This window comes from Choloepus didactylus, chromosome 1, assembly GCF_015220235.1.
Source record: "Choloepus didactylus isolate mChoDid1 chromosome 1, mChoDid1.pri, whole genome shotgun sequence".
Taxonomy (NCBI): domain Eukaryota; kingdom Metazoa; phylum Chordata; class Mammalia; order Pilosa; family Megalonychidae; genus Choloepus; species Choloepus didactylus.
The window spans coordinates 127624973-127647321 of record NC_051307.1 but is presented as its reverse complement, the minus strand read 5'-3'; positions in this window follow the sequence as shown (position 1 = coordinate 127647321).

The following is a 22349-nucleotide window of genomic DNA, read 5'->3' as shown; positions in this document are numbered from 1 at the left end:
GTAGGATGGAAAGTGTGCTGGGTGAACAAAACCATCTTAAAAAAATGGGTTGATGAAGAAACTTTGAGGACACTACATTGAGTGAAATAAGTCAGACACATAAGGACAAATGTTGCATGCTCTCACTGATATGAGCTAACTATAATATGTAAAAACATAGACACAAAATATAAGTTAACAGGATAGAGAATGAGACTAAAGATTGAGGAGCGGTTGCTTATTATCAGCAGAATGTTCTATTAGGTTGAACCTAAATGTTTCAAAGTGGACAGAGGTGATGGTAGCATGTTACTGTGAGAATAACTAACAGTGCTGAATGGTGTGTGAATGTGGGGGAAAGGGGAAGCTTAGAGTCATGTAGGTCATCAGAAGGAAAGTTGGAGGTTAAAAGATGGGAATGTATAAAACAGTGAATCTTGTGGTGGACAATATCCATGATTAACTGTACAAATATTAGAAATCTCTCTCATGAACTAGAACAAATGCATGACACTATAACTAGAAGTTACTAATAGAGGTTTATATGGGGAAACATATACCTATTGCAAGCTATGTACTACAGTTAACAATATTTTAACATTCTTTCATCAACAGCAACAAATGTACTGTACCAATACTATGAGTAAATAATGGGGGGTGATTAGGGATAGGGGAAGAATTGAGTTCTCTTTTTCGTCTTTGTTCTAGTTAGCTAATGCTGCTGGAATGCAAAACACCAGAAATGGATTGGCTTTTATAAAAGGGGGTTTATTTGGTTACACAGTTACAGTTACAGTTATAATCTTAAGGCCATAAAGTGTCCAAGGTCAGCAATCAGGTACCTTCACTGGAGGATGGCCAATGGTGTCTGGAAAACCTCTGTTAGCTGGGAAGGCACATAGCTGGCATCTGCTCCAAAGTTCTGGTTTCAAAATGGCTTTCTCGCAGGACGTTCCTCTCTAGGCTGCAGTTCCTCAAAAATGTCACTCTTCATTGCACTTGGGATATTTGTCCTCTCTCAGCTTCTCCAGAGCAAGAGTCTGCTTTCAATGGTCTTCTTCAAAATGTCTCTCATCCACAGCTCCTGTGCTTTCTTCAAAGTGTCCCTCTTGGCTGTAGCTCCTCTTCAATATGTCACTCACAGCTGCACTGAGTTCCTTTAGTTTGTCAGCTCATTCATATGGCTTCACTGATCAAGGCCCATCCTGAATGGGTGGGACCATGCCTCCATGGAAATATCTCATCAGAGTTATCACCTACAGTTTGGTAGGGCACATTTCCATGCAAAAAACCTAATCCAAACACTCCAAATTAGTCCCCATTAATATCTCTGCCCACAAGATTACATCAAAGAATATGGCTTTTTCTGGGGGACATAATACATTCAAGCCAGCACATTCCACCCTCTGGACACCAGAAAAACATATTCTTTCAAAATACAAAATACATTCATCCCATCACAATATCACAAAAACTTTTTCTCATTTCAGTAACAATAGGTAAGTATGAGATCCCATCAAAATCAATTATAGGCGTGGTCATTCCTAAGGCATACTTTTCCTTTAGCTATGGATCTGTGAACTTAGAACAACTTATGTGCTTCTAATATACAAAGGAGGGAAATTCATAGGATAAATATTCCCATTGTCATAAGGAGAAACTGAAAGGAAAACAGGGTTCACAGGACCAAAATAGTTCCTAAAACCTGCAGGACAAACTCCATTAGATTTCAAAGTCTGAGTGTCATTTACAGAATGACATTGCATCCTTAGGGCTTGAGTCTAACCCTTCCTAAGGACCTTTTTGCAGCCCTTTCCTCTCCAAACGCTGGGGTGAGTACTCCAACATATCCACATATTGGGGAGACCACCTTCTCAGCTCCACCCTCCTCAAATATCAGGGCAGCACCGGACTACCTTCCATCTCCAGGGCACATGCTCAACCCCTTCAGAACAGTGGGGTGGTGTCCAGGCTCTCCCCAATTCCCTAGGAGTGTGCTCCACCCTCTTTGGGACCTGGGGTGGCAAAACTCTTCCAGAGCATTGAGGCGGAATGCACAACCTTGACCTCCAGGGCAAACTCACTCTTTCCATGCATATAGGTCACCACTCTCCCAGTCCAAGGCCTCTTGGCTCTAGACCTCAACCTCCATGGCTCTGTCTTTGAAGAAATTTTTTCCTTCAATTTGTTCATCTCTCTCCTGCAGTCCAGACAGGCAGCAGCTCCATCTATAAAGATCTCACAAAAATTCTGTTGGCTTCACATGAAGCACACAGGGGTCAAAGCTGTCAGACAATAGGACTTTCCACAAATCCTTTCTGGATAACTTCATCTCCAATCCTGGCTTCTACTGAAATGGTGGTCAGGGTCCATGTTTGGTTAAATCCTCATGTTGGGCTGTAGCTTCTGGGGATCCACCCCCTGCAAGCCTGTAATTTTCTAAGCCATCAGCTTCTGGTTTCTTTGAACCCAAGAGTTCAGTTCTAAGTTTCTCTCTCTCCACTTGCATTTTGCTATAAGCTGCAAGGAGAATCCAGGGTATATCCTCCACATGTAATCTGGAGAGCTCCTCAGCTAAGTATCCCAGGTTGTTGCTTTCAAATTCTTCCTTCCATCAGACAGCAGGACTGAATTTTGCCAAATTCTCTGCCACTTTAAAACAAGAATTGCCTCTCTTCCAGTTTGCAACAACACATTCATCGTTTCTGCTCAAGGCCTCATCAGAAGTATCTCTAGATTCCATATTTCTACAAACAGTCTCTTCAAAGCAGTCCAGGCTTTTTCTATCAATCTCCTCACAATTCTTCCAGAATCTTCCCCTTACCCATTTAAAAAGCTGTTCCAACATGTTTGGTATTTGCAAATGTAGCAGCACCCCACTTCTGGTACCAAAATTTGTTCTAGTTAGCTAATGCTGCCAGAATGCAAAACACCAGAAATGGATTGGCTTTTATAAAAGGGGGTTTATTTGGTTACACAGTTACAGTCCTAAGGCCACAAAGTATACAAGGTAACACATCAGCAATTGGGTACCTTCAATGGAGGATGGCCAGTGGTGTCCGGAAAACCTCTGTTAGCTGGGAAGGCATGTGGCTGGTATCTGCTCCAAAGTTCTGGTTTTAAAATGGCTTTCTCCCAGGACGTTCCTCTCTAGGCTGCAGTTCCTCAAAAATGTCACTCTTAGTTGCACTTGGGATATTTGTCCTCTCAGCTTCTCCGGAGCAAGAGTCTGCTTTCAATGGCCATCTTCAAACTGTCTCTCATCTGCAGCTCCTGTGCTTTCCTCAAAGTGTCCCTCTTGGCTGTAGCTCCTCTTCAATATGTCACTCACAGCTGCACTGTGTTCCCTCTGCCTGTCAACTCATTTGTATGGCTATACTGATCAAGGCCCATCCTGAATGGGTGGGGCCATGCCTCCATGGAAATATCTCATCAGAGTTATCACCTACAGTTGAGTGGGGTGCATTTCCATGCAAACAACCTAATCCAAATGTTCCAACTTAGTCCCCACTAATATGTCTGCCCACAAGATTGCATCAAAGAATATGGCTTCTTCTGGGCGACATAATGCATTCAAACAAGCACAGTCTATTTCTTTTCTGGAGTAATGAAAATGTTCTAAAAATTGGAAAAAAAATAATTGTGGTGATTGATGCACAGCTGTATGATTGTAACATGCACAATTGATTGCGCACTCTGGAGCTTTGGGTAATTGTATGGTATGTGAACAATCTCAATAAAATTAAATTAAATAATTAGTAACAGAATTAGGTGATTGATTTCAACTGTGAGAAATCTATATAAATGTGTCAAAATTTTGAAAACAATATACATGTATATAGAGGTTCTTTCTTTCTTTCCCTCCCTCCTACCCTTCCTTTTTCCTTCCTTCTTTTCTAAAACATTATTTCAGTGCAAGGAATATTGCTACTCCTTGGATGTTCTTTTTGCCATTTTGTATAGATTATAACCCACAGAAAAAGCCATACTTTTAATTCAATCTTGCGGGGGAAGATTTATTGATCTTTTGATTGTTTCCATGGAGATGTGACTAAATCAACTGTGGGCTAGACCTTTGATTAAATTATCTCCATGGAGATATGCATCCTGCCCATTCAGGGTAGGTCTTAAGTAAATCACTGGAGTCCTATGAGAAAGACATTTTGGAGAGCAGCTGAAACACTTTGGAGAAGGCTGTTGAAAGCTGATGCTTGGAGATGTGGACAGAAGGATGTTTTGAGATGCTAAACTATGAGATGCTTGCCCAGAGTTTGCTCTCAAGAAACTGAGAGGACCCCCCCAGACAGTTAGATGCACATGAGCTGAAGAGGCTAAGAGAAATCCCAGTGATATTATTAGAGAATGCCATTTTGAAACACAAACCTGGAACAGCAGATATCAGTCACATGCCTTATCAGCTGACAGAGGCATCTGGACACCATTTGCCATTATTCAGTGAAGGTATTTTCTTCTTGATGCCTTAGTTTGGACACTTTTATGGCCTTAGAACTGTAACTTTGTAACCAAATAATCCCCCTTTATAAAAGCCAATCAATTTCTGGTATTTTGCATAATGGCAGCATTAGCAAGCCAGAACATTTTCAAAAAGCATGCCTACATCGTTTGTCATATAGTTATATATTTTTTATAAATTCCTTCTGCAATATTTTGTTTTACTAACAATATGGTAATGTACTTATTAGTGCAGTTACATTGTTAAGTTTATAACAACATGCTCTATAATTGTGATAAATGTCTATCATCAGCATTTTTTTATACAAATTCCAAAGTTAAATATTAATCAAGTTACCATAATACTAACATCAAAGATTATTATTAAAGCAAAATATGTTTGTTATAAATAATGCTGGGAGAGCCTATAAGAAATCTGAAGTCTAATATTGGCCCACCGTTTTTGAATTTATGACATGAACATGTTATTCAGTTCTGTTTTACTTTCATGGCTTGTAAAACAAATAGCATAAAATAGATTGGCTTAAACAATGAGGATTTATTGGTTCATGGTTATTGAGCCTAGGGCCAAGGGATAATCCAAAATCAAGTCTTCTGCAAGACAATGCTTTCTCCCAGAAGTCTGTGATGTTCTGAGGCTGGCTGCCAGTGACCCTTGGTCCTTGGATTTTCCATCACATGGCAATGCACACAAAGATATCCTTTTTTTTTTTTTAATCTTCCATTGACTTCCAGCTTCTAGCTGCTCCCTCAAGCTCCTCTCTCTCTGTGGTTTTCCCTATAAGGCCTTCGGTAATAGGATCAAGACCCATCCTGATTTGGTTGGACCACACCTTAACTAAAGTCTCCTCATCAAAAGTTCCTATTTGCAACTGGTTCACAACCACAGAAATGGATTAAGATTAAGGACCTTTTTTCTGGAGTACATAACCCCAAGTCACCACATGTTCCTAAAGCCTCAACTATATAAAAACATTATGGCAAATCATCATGGAAAATGTGTTTGAAGGAAATAATTGTTAACCTGCTAGATTGGTTTGAGTTCCTCAAGAGGCATGAATGAACACAAATTTGAACACGTGATTGTTTAAGAGACTTCTAAGAAAGGTAGATGATGTAGTCCTCTAATAGGAAGGATTTGGGTTGTGTTCTGGGTGATTTGCTCAGTACAAGTGAGGGGAAACTGAGAATCACTAACAATGGTGCTTTTTCTCTTTTCTTCCTCCAGATATTACTCATATTTAAGAAATATTTTAAAAATATGGTTTTGAAGAGGTTAGACATTTGGCCTAGGATGACATGGTCTTGCTCCAGAACACTAGAGTGCACTGAGACACCCCTATCATGGTTTGCCAGGGAACTCACATGGCTTATTCATTATCATAGGTACCTCTCAGACCACAGCTTGGACCACTTGTGGTAGTGTTCTGCGTTACCTAGTAAACTGATCGGAAAAGTGCTCCCAAGTATTACATATGCTCTCTCCAAAACTCAACAGAAGCTGACCAAATTTCATACCCCTTTCAGCTGTTGGAATTTCAGGATGCAATATGCTATTTTCTTTGGATGGAATGTCTCAGCATGCCCAAGATCACTAGGCCCCTAAATAATTCACTGATTATGAAATATGTTTGGAGAGTTTATCTTCCAGCCTCTGATGCATACATGTCCCAAAAGTGTGTCTAGAGTACTTGCCACATTCTGATCATCAAGTCTTACTAATATGATGTCACCAATATAGGGCACCAGGTGATGTCCTGTCAAATTTCAGAACAAGCAAAATTCATTTAGAAAATATAGTGACAGATTGAAAATGACTACTACATTCTGATGTTCTTTCTTGATGGAAATTAAAAGAAGTTATTCATCAGACAAACAGCTGAATAACAGGTGTCAGAAAATACGGTAATCAGATGAGGCAGTAAAAATTGGGGCTACCATTTTTTTTTTTTAAGTTTAAGTTAGTTTACCATCTTCTGCCATGAGTCATTTGGTTTTTGCAGATATTATTCTGATAAAATAAAAGGGGATACGAAAGGCAGCCTTAGTGCTGAATTCTTTGTGAGTGGCCCTAATCTCTATCATTACACCTGCAATACAGTATAGATTCTATTTTATTAACTTGGTCAAGGGACGGAAGTTTCAAGGGCTTACACTTTGCCTTTCCCTCAGTAATGGCTTTTACTCTGTAGGTCCGACAACCCAATGTTAGTCTTCTTCAAACTGCTAACTTACTCCATTCCAATTATACATGCAGGGATATGTGAAATAGCCAGAATTTGGGTCTGTAAACACAGTAGCCTCCCTGAGAAATGACCTTGGACCATTTATCATGGCATTTCTGTACAATCCTACTGTAACAGGAGAACTATGATGTAATTTTGGGTCTCCTGACTCTCCAGTTTCCCAATATCTCTTGAAAGATCCCCTTTTCCCTGTATATAGTTACTATGATGAATTGCTATAGATCTCTTTGGGGACCAGCTACTGCTTATATAGGCTTCAGCATTACCAGATCCTTCCTCTAAGGGACCAGCCTTTTTACTTTGGAATTATTTGTGATTTTCACTTTTTTTTCCTTCTCTTGCATCTCTTTAAAGTATAGACTCCATTTGACATAATTCAGCCCCCTGTTCTCAGAGTGTGGGTCCAGAGACCAACCTTGTTGTCACGTGGGAGACTGTTAGTCTACTCAACCTACTGAATCAGAAATCTACATTTCATCAATAACTGCAAGTATTTCCTATGTATATTAAAGATCAAGAGTACATGTCATTCTTTGTAGAAAGCAAGAATACATAAGATCTAAAATCACTAGGGGAAAACTGACTAATAATAGGAAGTAAGAAAAATATCAAATATTTGAAGAAATCAGAAAGAATGCCATGGAAATGACAAATCCAATCAAATCTACATTGAGAAAATTAAATACTAGAATTGATTGAGCCAACAAAACAATAAACTCAAAGCAAGTCAAAGAGAAACAAAAAGGTGAAAAGCCAGTAGAACAACTCATCATTTGTTAAGAAAGTTTAAAAAACTCTCATTGTGGAGATGAAAAGAGTGAAATTAACCTCATAAGAGGCTGAAGACAAGCTTTACACACAACTGAGAACAAGGACCAACTTGTGGATCTTGAAGAAGATAGCAGATTATATGAATCAGAAACTAAACTACTTCGATGCAGGGAATATTGAAAGAGAGCTGGTTAAGTCACACACCACCTCCAGCCCCGGCCCTACTAGCACCACTGATGCTAACCGAGTAGTACAACATGGGCAGCGAAATTTTGAATGTGACTCCAGAGAAGTTTATCCTATTGAAACAAAACAACCCTTTATTGAGAATAAAACATGATTCGGATTTGTTCAAAGTATTATCTTAAATACCCTGATTTAAAGCGAATTTACAAGACTTGTGAAGAGATCCCTTGCATACCCCATATTATACCTCAAATTCAGGGTGGGGGGGCAGTCAATAGAAACTGTCTTTAAGAAAATTCAGATTTTGGATGTGGCAGTAAAAGGCTTCAAAGAAGCTAACAAAAATACATTTCAGTGAGAAAACAATGAGGAAAAGAAAAAGGAGAAATGACCTAGGAAGAAATAAAACTGCTTTTATTTGAAAATGAAATTGATGTATATGAAGGAAATTCTTTAAAAATGCTCAAAAATTCTACTAGAATTAACTGGGTTGAGCAAGATTTTAGGATACAAGCTGAATTTACAAACAGTTACTATTTTCTGCATTCTATCAGTGAACAGTCTAAAACTAATTTCTAAAAATCCATTCATAATATTACAAAAATAAAATACTTAGGAATAGCTGTAACAAAAGGTGTGCAAGATTTTTGTACTGAGAACTATGAAAAACTACTAAGAAATATCAAAGAAACCCTAAACAAATGGAAAGCTACATTATATTCATAGTTTTTAAGACTCAATATTATAAAGGTGATAATTCTCCCCCAAGTGATTTAAAGACTTAATATTATACCAATTATAATCCAAGTATATGTTTTATAGAACTTCACTAGCTGATTCAAAAATTTATTTACATTTACAACTGGCATGAGAGCCAACATAAATTTTAAAATGAAGGGCAAAGTTGGAGAACTTATAGTACACTCTGGCTTTAACAAGAAACTATAGCATTCAGGACAGTATGATATTGTCCTAAACAAAGACACTGAAACACAATGAGTTTCCACATATTGGTCTCCCATATATATATGTTATTATATAGATTTATATTATACAGACTTATTTTATATATAGGTCATTATACTGTCAAGGTAATTTTAAGTTTATTATTTTCAATAATAATCTTGGTATAACTGGATATACATCTGGGAAAAATGAACCTTCACTCTTACATAAAATTATATATAAAATAAATCCAAATGAATAGTAGATTAGGATATAAAAGTTAAAAAAATTAAGGAAAATATAAGTGACCTTGAATTAGCAAAGACTTTTAAATTGACCACAAAACACAAAGCTTAAAGGAAAAAAATGATAAACTAGACTTTATCAAATTAAATTTTCATTATCATACAAAGGCACTGTTAATAAAAAGATAAGGAAATTCCTAGTTTGGGAGAAAATATTTACAAAACATATACCTGATATGAGACATGAATCCAAATTATATAAAGAACTAACAGAACTCAACAATCAAACAAGCAACACAATTTTAAAAGGGCAAAATATTTGAATTGGCACTCAATTTGCCTGAGCTGCTATCAAAAATACCACGAAGTGGTTTGACTTAAACAAAGAGAATTTATTATCACACAGTTTGAAGGCTAGACCCTTCCTTCTTCCCAGGGTCAGTAACATTCTGATGTCGGCTTGGCACAATCCTTAGGCTTCCTTGTCTTGCATCTTTGTCTCACATCACGTGGTGATGTTCTCTCCTTTATTCTTGTTTTCACCATTTCCATTGACTTCTGGTTTCTGGTTCCTGTCTGTAGATTTTCTCTTTATAAGGCCTCCAGTAATAGCTTGATTAAGGCCCACCTTGGTACAGATGACCATATTTTAACTAAAAAATAACATCTGCAAAAGGTCCTATTTACGATGGGCTCACACAGGGACGTGGATCAAGATTAAAAATATGTTTTTTGGGGTATATAATTCAATCTACTACAGGCACTTTGCAAAAGAAGCATGAATGGCTGATAAACATATGAAAAGAATGTAAACATTATTTATCATTAGGGAAATGTAAATTAAAACCGCAGTGAATAATCACTACAAATATATTAAAAGCTAAAATTAAAAAGACTGACAGTATCAAGTTTCAGCAAGGGCGTAGAACAACTAAAACCTTTATACACTGAACAATAATGCAATCATTTTAAAAGAGAATGGGAATTTATTAAAAAGGTAACTCATCTTATGCTCCACCAATTTTCCTCCTAGCTTCCACTCAAGAGAGATAAAAATTATATCCACAATGACTTATATGCAAATTCATAAGGTAGCTTTATTCATGATAGTCAAAAATTGAAAAAAAAAGTGTGTTCATAAACTATAGAATGGATAGATTAGTTGTGGTATATCAATATAATGGAATACTATTCAGAAATAGAAATAATAGGCTTCGGATACATAAAACGGTGTGGATTGATCTGGAAATCATGTAATTGAGAAAAGCGTGGAGTAGGCTGAATATTGGCCCTCAAAGATACCAGGTCCTAGTCCTTAGAACCTGTAAATGTTACCTTCTATGGAAAAGGGTCTTTGAAAGTGCAATTAAGTTAAGGATCTGAATTAAGATCTTGACATATGGAAAGTATCCTGGATTACCGGAGTGGACCCTGAATGCCATCACATATATCCTTATGATAGGAAGAGAGGGAAATTTGACATAGACAGAAGAGAAGGTAATGCGGCCACAGAGGCAGAGACTGGGATGCTGTTGCCACAAGCCAAGGAATGCAGGCAGCTACCTGAAGCTTAGGATTCAAGGAATGGAATGTTCCCTGGAGCCTCTGAGAGAAGAAAAGCCCTGGTGATACCTTAATTTCAGCCCAGTAATAATGATTTAAGACTTCTGACCTCCAGAATTGTTAAAGAATAAATTTCTGTTGTTTTAAGCCACCGAGTTTGTGTAATTTGTCATAGCAGCCATATAAACTGTTACAAAGACAAACACAACTTACTGCATTAATTTATATGTCATTATAGAAAAAGGAGAAAAAATAACCATTAAAAAAGGACAAGTGGTTGTCTACAGCTAAAGGGGCAGGCAGGGCTTGATTCCAAAGAAGCTTAGGGTAGTTAGTTTATAGGGTGATGGGCAGTTTTTAAACTCACTTTTGTTGGTTTGCAAAACCAAACCTCCTAAAAAGTAATTAAAAAGTATTAATTATGTTGTATTTTAATATAGATGTAAAAGTGTGTTGCTGGGCCAGTCAGTTCTATGAACATATTCTATCAAAAGATTCAGAATAGCTAATCTATCAGTTAATTAATTATATGCTGCTATCACAATCCTAAAACCAAAGGATGATAGGTCATTAAAATACACAATACCTGGAGATTCTGGGAAGATGGCAGCATAGAAAGAAATGGAAGACTCAGTCTCCCCCAGAGCAATTCATAAATGAACAAAAAACCAGTAAATAACCTGGAATAACAGTGGGGAGACAAATGTGACTGTACACTCAACATCCACCAACATGATTTGGGAGAAATGCCCAAGATCACACCATAAAATCTGAAGTAAAACTGCGGACCCGTGCTGAGAGCCGAGAAGCTAGAGCCAAGAGCTCCTCCCTCACAGAAGCCGCGCCGTGCCATTTCTCAGCCCAGCTCCAAGTGAGGTTTTAATATTAACTGCTTAATACAGACAGTGAATACTCAACAAGCAGACAGAGGCTTTTGGTGACAACTGACCTTGGGAGAATCACAAGATAGGGAGCCCAGAGGATCGGGTGCTATATCTAACTGATGGGAGAACCTGGGAGCTTTTCTGTCTCTCGCTCTCTCTCTGTGGAGAAAACCTCAGCTGTTCTCAGCCCACAAGGCATTGCAGTAAAGACAGCCTCACACATTCTGCATTCTGAAATGAGTCTGGTGGTTTGTGGGACACCGAGAGAGAACTGCCCTTCCTCCCTGGCCACCCATGCACGCGCCCCACATCCAGGGCAGACGGCTCCAGCGGCACACCCAGGCTGAGTTCTCCAACTGAACATACAGGAATCGTTTCCCCACACTCCGTGGAAAAAAGGTTCAGAACTGAATTGAGGGATATAGGTGACTCACAGATGCCGTCTGCTGGTTAGTTAGAGAAAGTGTACGTCACCAAACTGTGTCTCTGAAAAATTAGATTGATATCCTATTTTTTTTTTTTGATACAACTTGAAAGAATCCTATCAAGTAAAACAAATGCCAAGAGGCCAAAAACAACAGAAAAGCTTAATGCATGTGATAAAACCAGATGATATGGAGAATCCAGCTCCAAACACACAAATCAAGATTTCAGAGGAAACGTTATACCTCGCAAAATTAATTAAAGACCTACAATCAAAGAAAGAAAACATGGCAAAGTATTTAAAGGACATCAAGAAGACCATGGCCCAGGAGATAAGTGCCATAAAGAAGACCCTAGAAGAGCATAAAGAAGACATTGCAAGAGTAAATAAAAAAATAGAAGATCTTATGGAAATAGGGGAAGCTGTTGACCAGATTGAAGGGACTCTGGATATTCACAATACAAGACTAGAGGAAGCTGAACAACATCTCAGTGTCCTAGAAATCCACAGAACAGAAAATGAATGAACAAAAGAAAGAATGGAGAAAAAAATTGAAAAAATCACAATGGATCTCAGGGATATGATAGATAAAATAAAACGTCCAAACTTAAGACTCATTGGTGTTCCAGAAGGGGAAGAGAAGGGTAAAGGTCTAGAAAGAGTATTCAAAGAAATTGTTTGGGAAAACTTCCCCAACCTGCTACACAATATAAACACACAAAGCATAAATGCCCAGCAAACTCCAAATAGAATAAATCCAAATAAACCAACTCCAAGACACATTCTGATCAGACTCTCAAATACTGAAGAGAAGGAGCAAGTTATGAAAGCAGCAAGAGAAAAGCAATTCACCACATACAAAGGAAACAATATAAGACTAAGTAGTGACTACTCAGTGGCCACTATGGAGGTGAGAAGGCAGTGGCATGACATATTTCAAATTCTGAGAGAGAAAAATTTCCAGCCAAGAATACTTTATCCAGCAAAACTCTCCTTCAAATTTGAGGGAGAGCTTAAATTTTTCACAGACAAACAAATGCTGAGAGACTTTGCCAATGAAAGACCTGCCCTACTTCAGATTCTAATGGAAGCCCTACCAACAAAGAGACAAAGAAAGGAGAAAGAGATATAGAGAATTTTAACAGACATGTATAGTACCTTACATCCCAAATCACCAGGACACTCATTTTTCTCTAGTGATCACAGATCTTTCTCCAGAAGGGACCATAAGTTGGGACATAAAACAAGCCTCAAGAAATTAAAAAAAAAAAAAAATTGAATATACTAAAAAAACATTTTCCAAACACAATGGAATACAAATAGAAGTCAATAATTTTTGAACTATAACTCCACTATTTACTTCCTGCATGATAAAAAATACACAAACTCTAATGACAAATCAGTGGTTTTGAGCTCAATGTAAAATATGTAATTTTAGACAACTATATAAAGGTGGGGGAATGAAGGAGTATAGGAACATAGTTTATGTGTCCTATTGAAGTGAAGGTGGTATCAAAGAAAAACAAGATTGATATGGATTTAAGAGGTTGATTTTAAGCCCCACAGTAAACACAAAGAAATTATCAGAGAATATAACCATAGAGATGAAAAGTAGAGTTTGGGTTAAGAGAAATGGGGGAAGGGGCAATGGGGAGTTAAGAAAGGAATGTAGGGTTGTTGTTTGAGGTGAAGGGAAATTTCTAGTAATGGATGGTGGGAAAGAGCATAACATCATTCTAAATGTGATTAATCCTACTATTGGAAGGCTAGGGAGGGGGTGGAATGGGAAGATTTAGACTGTATATATGTTTCCACAATTGAAAAAAGAAAAAAAGATAGTCTAACTAGACGACAATTGAATGCTAAGGATGAACTTGGATGGGATGGGAGGGTGGAGGACAGGTGGCTCGAAGGTACACAGTTGAGACATAAGGAAAAGGAAATATAGAATGTAAGCATTGTATCATTGTTGAATCTCTTATACTTCTTAGCTTTGCTTAATGGAATTACATAAAAGAATGTTCTTGTTCATGGGAAGTACATATGTGAATTATAGTGTATGTTCAAGGATGTGTGCAGCTAACTCTCATATGTTCAGAAGACAGAGAAATATATGATGGATGATAGATAGGGAGGGAGGGAGGGAGGGAAAGAAATAGTGATGTGACAGCATGTTAAAGTTGGTGGATTCAGCTATCAGGGGAGGGGGGTCAGGGTATGATGGAATTCTGTGTATGGGGCTAGTATTGTTTTTGCAACTATTCATGTAACTTTGAATTTATTTCAAAATAAAAAAAAAAAATATATATATATATATATATATTTATATATATATATAAAATACCTTCAGAAATAAATATAGATTTAATATCCCAAATCAGAATGTATTCATTACCTGTTGCTGCATAATAAATTATCCCAAAATGTCATGACTTAAAACAGTAAACATTTATCACCTCACAGTTTCTGAGGGTTAGGAATCGGTATGCAGCCTAATTGTGTGCCCCTACCTTAAAGTATCTCACAAGGCTACAATCACAAGCCTACAATAAAGATGTGGGCTGCTATTGGTTTCTCATGTGAAGGCTCAAGCAGGGCAGAACCCACTTCCAGTGGTTGTCATCAAGATTCAATTTCTTATAGGATATTGGACTGAGGGACACAGTTGTGTGCTGGCTCTTGTCTAAAGGCCTCCCAGAGTTACTTGCTACATGGCACTTTTAATTTGGCAGTTCACAAGAGGGGAGTCAGCATTTCTCAGAGCGAGCAAGTGGCAGAGCAAATAAGGGTCCACAAGAATGAGGTCTCAGTCTCTATGTCTCCTAATTTTGGAAGTGATATTTCATAACTTTGCCATATTCTGTTCACTAGAGTTAAGTCACTATAGCTAGTCCACAATAAAGAGTAAAAAATTATACAAATACATGAATACCAGAAGACAGGAATCACTGGAGGTCATTGTTGAGCCTGTTTACCAGAGTCGACCCATTGGCCCCCATTGAGGCATACTCCTCTCATTAGCAAAATACACTCACCACCTCTCAAGATTCCAAAATTATTTCAGATCAAAATCCAGAATTTCATGATTTTAATTAGATCTGGGTTCTTCAGGTTTAGTTCTATAAACACAGCTTCCTAAGTAAAGTTCCTCTCAATCTGTAATCTGTGGATCTAGAGCTAAATTTTTCACCACCACCCCCAATACATCCAATATATTCTAATTGGACAGACATAGGACACAGCCACAAATATTCCTGCACAAAACAGAGGAAAATGGGAGTCAAAACTGAGTTGCTAATCCATATCCATCAAAACCAATTTGCTGAATGTTGGAATTTCCTTGATTAGGGCTCATGGGCTGTAAACTGTTCTCCATGGTTCTCAACTTCACCCTTTAATCTCTTGGGTATGCCTCTGAGTCATCTTCCTTTTTCTTGAACAGTAGGCCATGTTTACAGCTGTGTAACCTCTTTTCATTTTGTATCGTTCCTATACATTTCCATCCAAACTGGCAGAATTTCTGTTGATATAATTCTCTCAAAAACATTGTGAGCCTCCTGTGAATTTCATTTTGATCACTCCCTTAGACAAAAGAACATTCTTCCTTGGGCTCTTACTGAGATGGCTGGGTGACAACACCCTTAAGCTTACCAGAGGATTTATCTTCTATTGAGAAGATTTCTGAAGTACATCATTCATATCTTTAAAGGGCATTTTGTGAGACTGAATAGTACTCGGTGCCAAGTGTTTTTTATCTTTCTGTTGTCCTTTATTTAGAGGCCATTTTAAAATTTTAGCATCATTTGCCATCTGGAGGGGTTAACAATTTTCAAAACCAGTCATTCCTGGATCCTTTTGGTTTTGCAGCCATTTCATCAATTCCTCTATCATCTCTCCCATTTACTAAAGTACCAAGGGAAGGTCAAACTGCACCTTCTAAACTTTGCTTGGAGTACTGCTTAACCAGATTCCCCAATTCATTAGGCATATTTTCTACTTTTCACATAATTGCATAACAATAACACCACATATATAGCACTAACAAGCTTTCTGCCACTAAATAATAAAGTTCCCTCTTTCTTCAGTTTCAATAACATGTTTCTCACTTCATTTTGAGGCCCCACCAGCAGTGCCCTTAAAGTCCAGATTTCTACTGTACTTGTTTGAGGCAATTTAGATTTTCTCTAATATGCTCCTCAAAATCTGCTCAACCTCCACCCAACTGTCTGGTTATGAAATCATGTCCTCATTTTTAGATATTTGATATGGAAGTACCCCAGTTACAGCTACCAAAATCTGGATGGTTATCTACTGTTGCTTAACACACTACTGCAAACTTACTGGCAAAAGTGAATCAATAAATCCAGCCCACACTCAAGGTGGGGGGTATTACATGGGGATGTAAATACTAGGAGGCATTCAAGGTCATCTTAGTCTTCCATAAATAATATTAGCAACTAAATTTTAGTGATACAGTAAGGAACATATTCAATGACTAAAGTAGGGTTTTTCCCTCCATTACTTAAAACATGGGCAAAATGATGCTTAAATTTTCCTGAGGCTTAAAAGAGGCTAAGTTACTACAGGATTTCCTTTTAGTATCAATCATAGAATCTCAACCCAATGTTGATTTAAATTAGATCATGGATTATTATTACTGAGCATTTGGGAAAGAACCATTCAAATACACATTGGTGAGAATATGAGTAAGTACACACTTTCTGGCAATGAAGTTGGCATTGTGTTAAAAGCATTAAAATTTCAGGATCTTTGACCAACAATCCCACAGAAGTACACAAAAACAATACCCTGCATCTCAAATTCTTACATATTCATATTACTGAAGATGAACTATTTTGCTTTGAAGACAGGACACAATAATACTTTTCCTGGAAAAACATAACATATTTCTAATATCGCATATATTGTCAAAATATTTATTAAGGTTCTCTGTGATTGTACAGGATATGTCTAAGTTAACATTTTGCAATACTAAAACTCCTTGCCTATTTCATTATATAAGATATTAATATATATAATTAATATATATAATGTGTTATTGTTAACACATTTTTAAAATAATGCAGTTGAATAAATTTCTAAGGGTGAAATATTTATAACTACTATATTTTGAGCTCCAACACCAAAGTATAAATTAAACTTTGAAGAAATCAGATAGAATTTTATATGTGCATTTGTATACATTAGAATCAGAGCCCTTCTACAATCATAAAAAATAGTTTTTTTTTTCCCTGTGTCTCTCTATCTTTGCTTAATTTCAACCCCTAGATCTTGGAGTTCCTCAGTTCAGATCACTCCTAGTTTAACTTTTCTAAAACAAAACTTTTGTGTGGTTCTTCTGGGTACTGGGTCAGGGAAGGGGGTTTCCTCTCTTTACAGGCTTGATGAGGAAATTCACAATTTAAAGTTAATCCTCCTCATTTCAGCACTGCTTCCATCTGAAGCCCACCACTACTTCCAGTTTCAAAGAAGCCTGATACCTCTGGCCCTGGTCTTGTCTGAGGGTCCTGCAGTGCAAAGCTGTTTGTTTTTGGTTAGCTTTTCCAGTATGAAAGCACTTAGGCTTCTGCATTTTGCACTCCATAAGACAGTTACAGTAAATCTATTTTCTTCATATACTCTAAACTTTTCTCCTGTCATCTTCATGACTGTGACTTTATACACTACTTATATGTCTTCATTGCTCTTATACTGTGTCTTCAGGAGTGAATACAGATAATGCACAAATTCAGTATGCCATTTTTACCTTGTAGTACTATATTAATATTCCTCCACTTTTTTCTTCAAATATGTAAATACTTAAGCCAATGCATTTACTACTAGTTACTACATTAGTTATATCCCACAAATTTGAACATGTACTATAGTAACTTTTAATTTTATTGTGATTTCTTTGACTAATGAATTATTTAGAAGTGCATATGTTTTAAACTTAAAATACGGAGACTTTGGACACACTTTTGCTATTGATCTTTAATTTTTAAATTATCAGATTATTTGGTGTATGCAGTTTCAATATTTGCTATTTTTTAGGACTTTTATTTTGTAACTGTTGCTTGTGCAATTGGACAACACTGAGTATTGTTTAATTATTGAACATAGGAAATCTATGCATATATACTTGGTCATGTATTTTTCAAATGATCTGTACCTTTAACCTATGTCTACTTGATCTAATATTTTCAGATACAGGTCTATTAAAAATTTCCACTGTAACCTATGTGTATGCCTATTTCCTTTTATAATGCTTAAATTTTGCTTTACATATGTTGAATATGTATTGTGAATCAAATATAGGTAAGGAACATTTTTGCATATTGTTCATATTATTTATTTTACCAATATGTAAGGACTCTATTCCTAACAATAATTTTGGCTAAGTTTAGTTTATTTGTTATCTCTTTTTCTTATGTTTCTTTAGCTTCATATTTCTTTGTACTATGCATTTAATTGTAAACATTTATGTGTAGGTTTGTCTCTTGTCAATACCATATATCTCAATTTTTTCCCCATCCAATTTGAAAACATAAAAATTCCAAACTGTGTACATATACTATGTGTACTAAAATTTATTTTCCATTTTCAGCTATTTTTTGCTTTCCCCCTTCTTTCTTGTTCTTTAATTAATTGATTAATCACTATTTCCACCTATCTTTCTCTGATTTGACAACTATATATTCTATTTTTATTGATTATCCTTACTTTTTAACATCCATATTTTTATAATCTTAGTTAAATCATTATATCAATATATATTGTCTCTTTCTGAACAATAGAAAAATGCCTTTATTCTTTGAGTTCCAAAATACTCACTGCTACCTTACATGTTATTGTCATTTTGTATTTTGTCTCTGAGCTTTTAAATTTTTGAATAAAGGAAAGTAATCTTTTCTATTTTTATTTTTTAACTTAATTTTTTAATTTTTATTTGTTACATGAAATTCATACCAAATATATGTGCCAAATATGGGGATTTAAAGATAATAATATTATGCCACATGTAATTGATGTTTCTTTTGTTTTCACAGATGTATGGTTTAGTGGAAGTTTTGCCTGTCACTCCAAAACCATTATCTATTTTTTTTTTCTTTCAAGATGTAATCACTATCTTCATGTTGACATCATTCACATGCAGGTTTTTACATATCGTTACATTGTTTCCATAAACAATATACACTTAGTATGAATTGTTATAGAGGATGCTGTATGTTCAATACATTTGTTTTATTTTTTCTCCCAGGGTCAGAGCTAAACTCATTTTTCTCAGCTTCATCTCAGTTAGCAATAACAGTGAGGTTTAGTCTAGGTCAATAAAATATGTGTAGAAATGATATTTGCCACTACCAGTTTTAGTCCTTAAAAACTGAGGATGGTAGAGTCAAAATCTAACAGGCGTGGATCATGAATTACCAACTTCATAGTTTCTGTCAATCAAAAATGTGTTTATTGGATTCCTGTGTGAGAAACACATTTTCATGTATTAAAGTACTGAAATTTGAGGGTTTGTTTGTTATGGCAGTTAGGAACACTTATCCTAATGAATACAGAAATTGGGTAAGTGTGGTATTACAATGCCAAAAGTGCAATAAAATACAAGTCATTGGCTCAGGTAGCAGGTGATGCTAAATCAGATATGGAATACTAGAAAGACAGAGCATTGTCATTTCATAGGAAAATATTTGGTAAAAGAAAAATCATCAATGATAGCTTAGAAGCTGAACTCCATACTTAAGAGGTCCATTGCTAGGAAAAGTGGCTGGAAAAATTTATAGAGATAATGTGTATGATGCTTAAGAAAAGGGGTTAGCAAAAAGCATGATTGTTTTGACTATCATGGGCCGCCTTTAGTAAAGTTTTGTTAGAAAGAGATGCGTTCTGGCAATAATTGGTGTTTTTAAACAGAGGTCAAAGGGAAAGGGACAGTCAGGAGATCAAATATTTTCTAGTGTTAGAATAGTGTGGTGGCCTGCAGCTAATGACCCCAGACAAATATGTTCTTAAACTTAATCCATTCCTGTGGTACAGGCCCATTGTAAAGAAGATATTGAAGACAGTACTTCAGCTAAGGTGTAGCCCAAATTAGTCAGGTTGGGCTTTAATCTCGATTACTGACAGTGAAAGTGAGACAGAGAGAAAAGCCAAGGGAGCAGGCAGAAGTTGAGAAGAGAGAAGCCAGGAAAGGCTGCCATGTACACTGCTGTATAATAAAAAATCCAAAGACCAAAGATCACAAGGAGCCAGGTCCAGAACATCACAATCTTCTGGGAGAAAACATTGCCATGATAACACCTTGATTTTGGACTTCTCCTAAACTCAAAACTGTGAGCCAATAAATTCCCATTGTTTAAGCAAACCATTGCATGGTGTTTACTCTAGAAGCCAGAAAACTAAAACACATATCAACTGATTCTGTTTACCAGAAATTAAGAAATAAAACTGAAAACAGTCTTGGTCATCAAAAACCCAGTAGGAAAAATAGTTAAAACAAGGTGTCTTGGCCTGGAGCAATGATGTCACTGTCTAATCCATTTCTTGTTTAATGTTTTATATAATAACAAAGTAGCTACCATTAAATTTAGACAAGAAAGATTTAAAAAAAAAAACAGACAAAAGAAGCAGAAAGAAAGGCAGGCCAGAAAAAGGAATTTGGTTATGATTAATGGTACATCAAACTGATGCAACTATTTGATTACATATTGCCAAAGGAAATCACAAACTTGAATGAAAAAAGCTTATGAATTTTCAGACTATCTTTAAACAAACTCAAGTTGCACAAACTTACATAGGAAGGGAATGGGTTATAAAAGCTGTACAACTTTGCAAAAGAATACATTTTTACTGAGATTTTACAAAAAGCTTTAAGTTTGCTTTTTAAAGTTGCAAGATTACTTACTCTGATAATATTTATATATGTGTATTTTAAAATTTGCATTAATGGTATGACTGTATAGCAGACCATAAGTGTAACAAACCTTATTCACTTAACTAATTGGAAACATTTTCAGATATATATTGATATATATATAGTCATATTTATTCAGTTAGAATGTCATATAGTATGTTGCTTTTAATAAAACAGTTTATTTGCCCCTTTGCCTATAAACTTATTTTATTTGTTTAATCACTATTATATGGATTGCTGCAAGAAAATACCTTAAAAATTTATCTTTAAAGATATGTATTTTATTTCTTTGTGGTAAACATGTTCTACCTCAAAGTGGAAGGCCAGAATACATGATAAATATGTGATATTTACATCATTATATATCCTTAATTTTTCTAATTACTGCCAAATTGATCTCTAATATTACAGTATCAATTTTTAGTCCTCCCAGTCACTTTTGAATGTTCAACAGTGTGATTTGTAATTTAATAGTTTTAAATTGTAATTGTTGAAAAATAGTATCTAATTATGGGTTTAATTTGCATTTCCCTGATTATTTATTCAGGACATTGAGCATCTTTTCACATTTATTTCTCATTTAGGTTCCATCAATTGACTGTTTACAGCCATTACAATTTGCTATTATTTTTTCTTTTATTTTTTATTTTGCTTTATTCATGTATTCATGTTACAAATTCTTCATTAATTGCATGTGTTGTAAATATTACCTCCTAATTTGTAGTTTTCTTGGGACATTATTTATGGTCTCTTTTTTTACATGTGATACTTTCATTTTAACATAGTCAAGTTTATCAATCCTTTTCTTTATAGTGTGTGCTATTTTTGAAGAATTTGAACTACTAATCTATTTATTCTTCTAATTGAAGAGTCTTACTTTTCACATTATATTTTATGCAATCAAAATTTATTTTTATGTTTGTGTGAGGAAGAGAGTAATTAACTATATGTTGTTTTGAGTGGATAGTCAATTGCCAGAGAACCACTTATTTAGTATCTATTATTTTCTTTTTTATTAATAATGCTTCTTCTGCCATATACTTTGTTGCTATAGACATGATCTATTTCCAGACTCTCTATTTTGTTTTTGTTCCAATTTAATCTTTCTGCCAATACTACAGTGCTTTGTTATAACACCTTTTTTTCATAAAGTCTTGATATATAATGGTTTGGGTATTCAAGTACTTCTCTTCTTCTGAGTTGTTTTGGTTATCCCTTGAACACATCTTCCATGACTATCTTAGGATTTCTTCATCACATTACTTGTAAAAAGAACAGTGGAATTTTAGAAATGTCCTTGATTGTACTGCTTATTTTGTAGGAGGTGAGGATGGAGGGGAGGGTAGAATTTTAACAATATTGAAACATACCCTACATAAATATTGTATATTTCATTTTACATCTTTTGATTCTTTCCCTAAAATATGAAAGTTTTTTCTTCTTTTAATTTATTTTATTCTGTTTATTTGTTTGTTTGTTTTTTTAATTAATTTTAAAATGTAGAGGCAAGATGGTGGAGTGGTGAGGTCTAGGTTGTAGTTACTCCTCCAGGGAAGGGGATGGAAAGCCAGGAACTGCATGGACTGGACACCACAGAAGAATTTGAGATTGGAAAAACTTCACAAAACACCCAGGAATATGTAGAACAGTGAGATCAGTGAAATCTGTAAGTTCTCCTGACCAGGGGGCCTGTGCCCCTCCCTGCCAGGC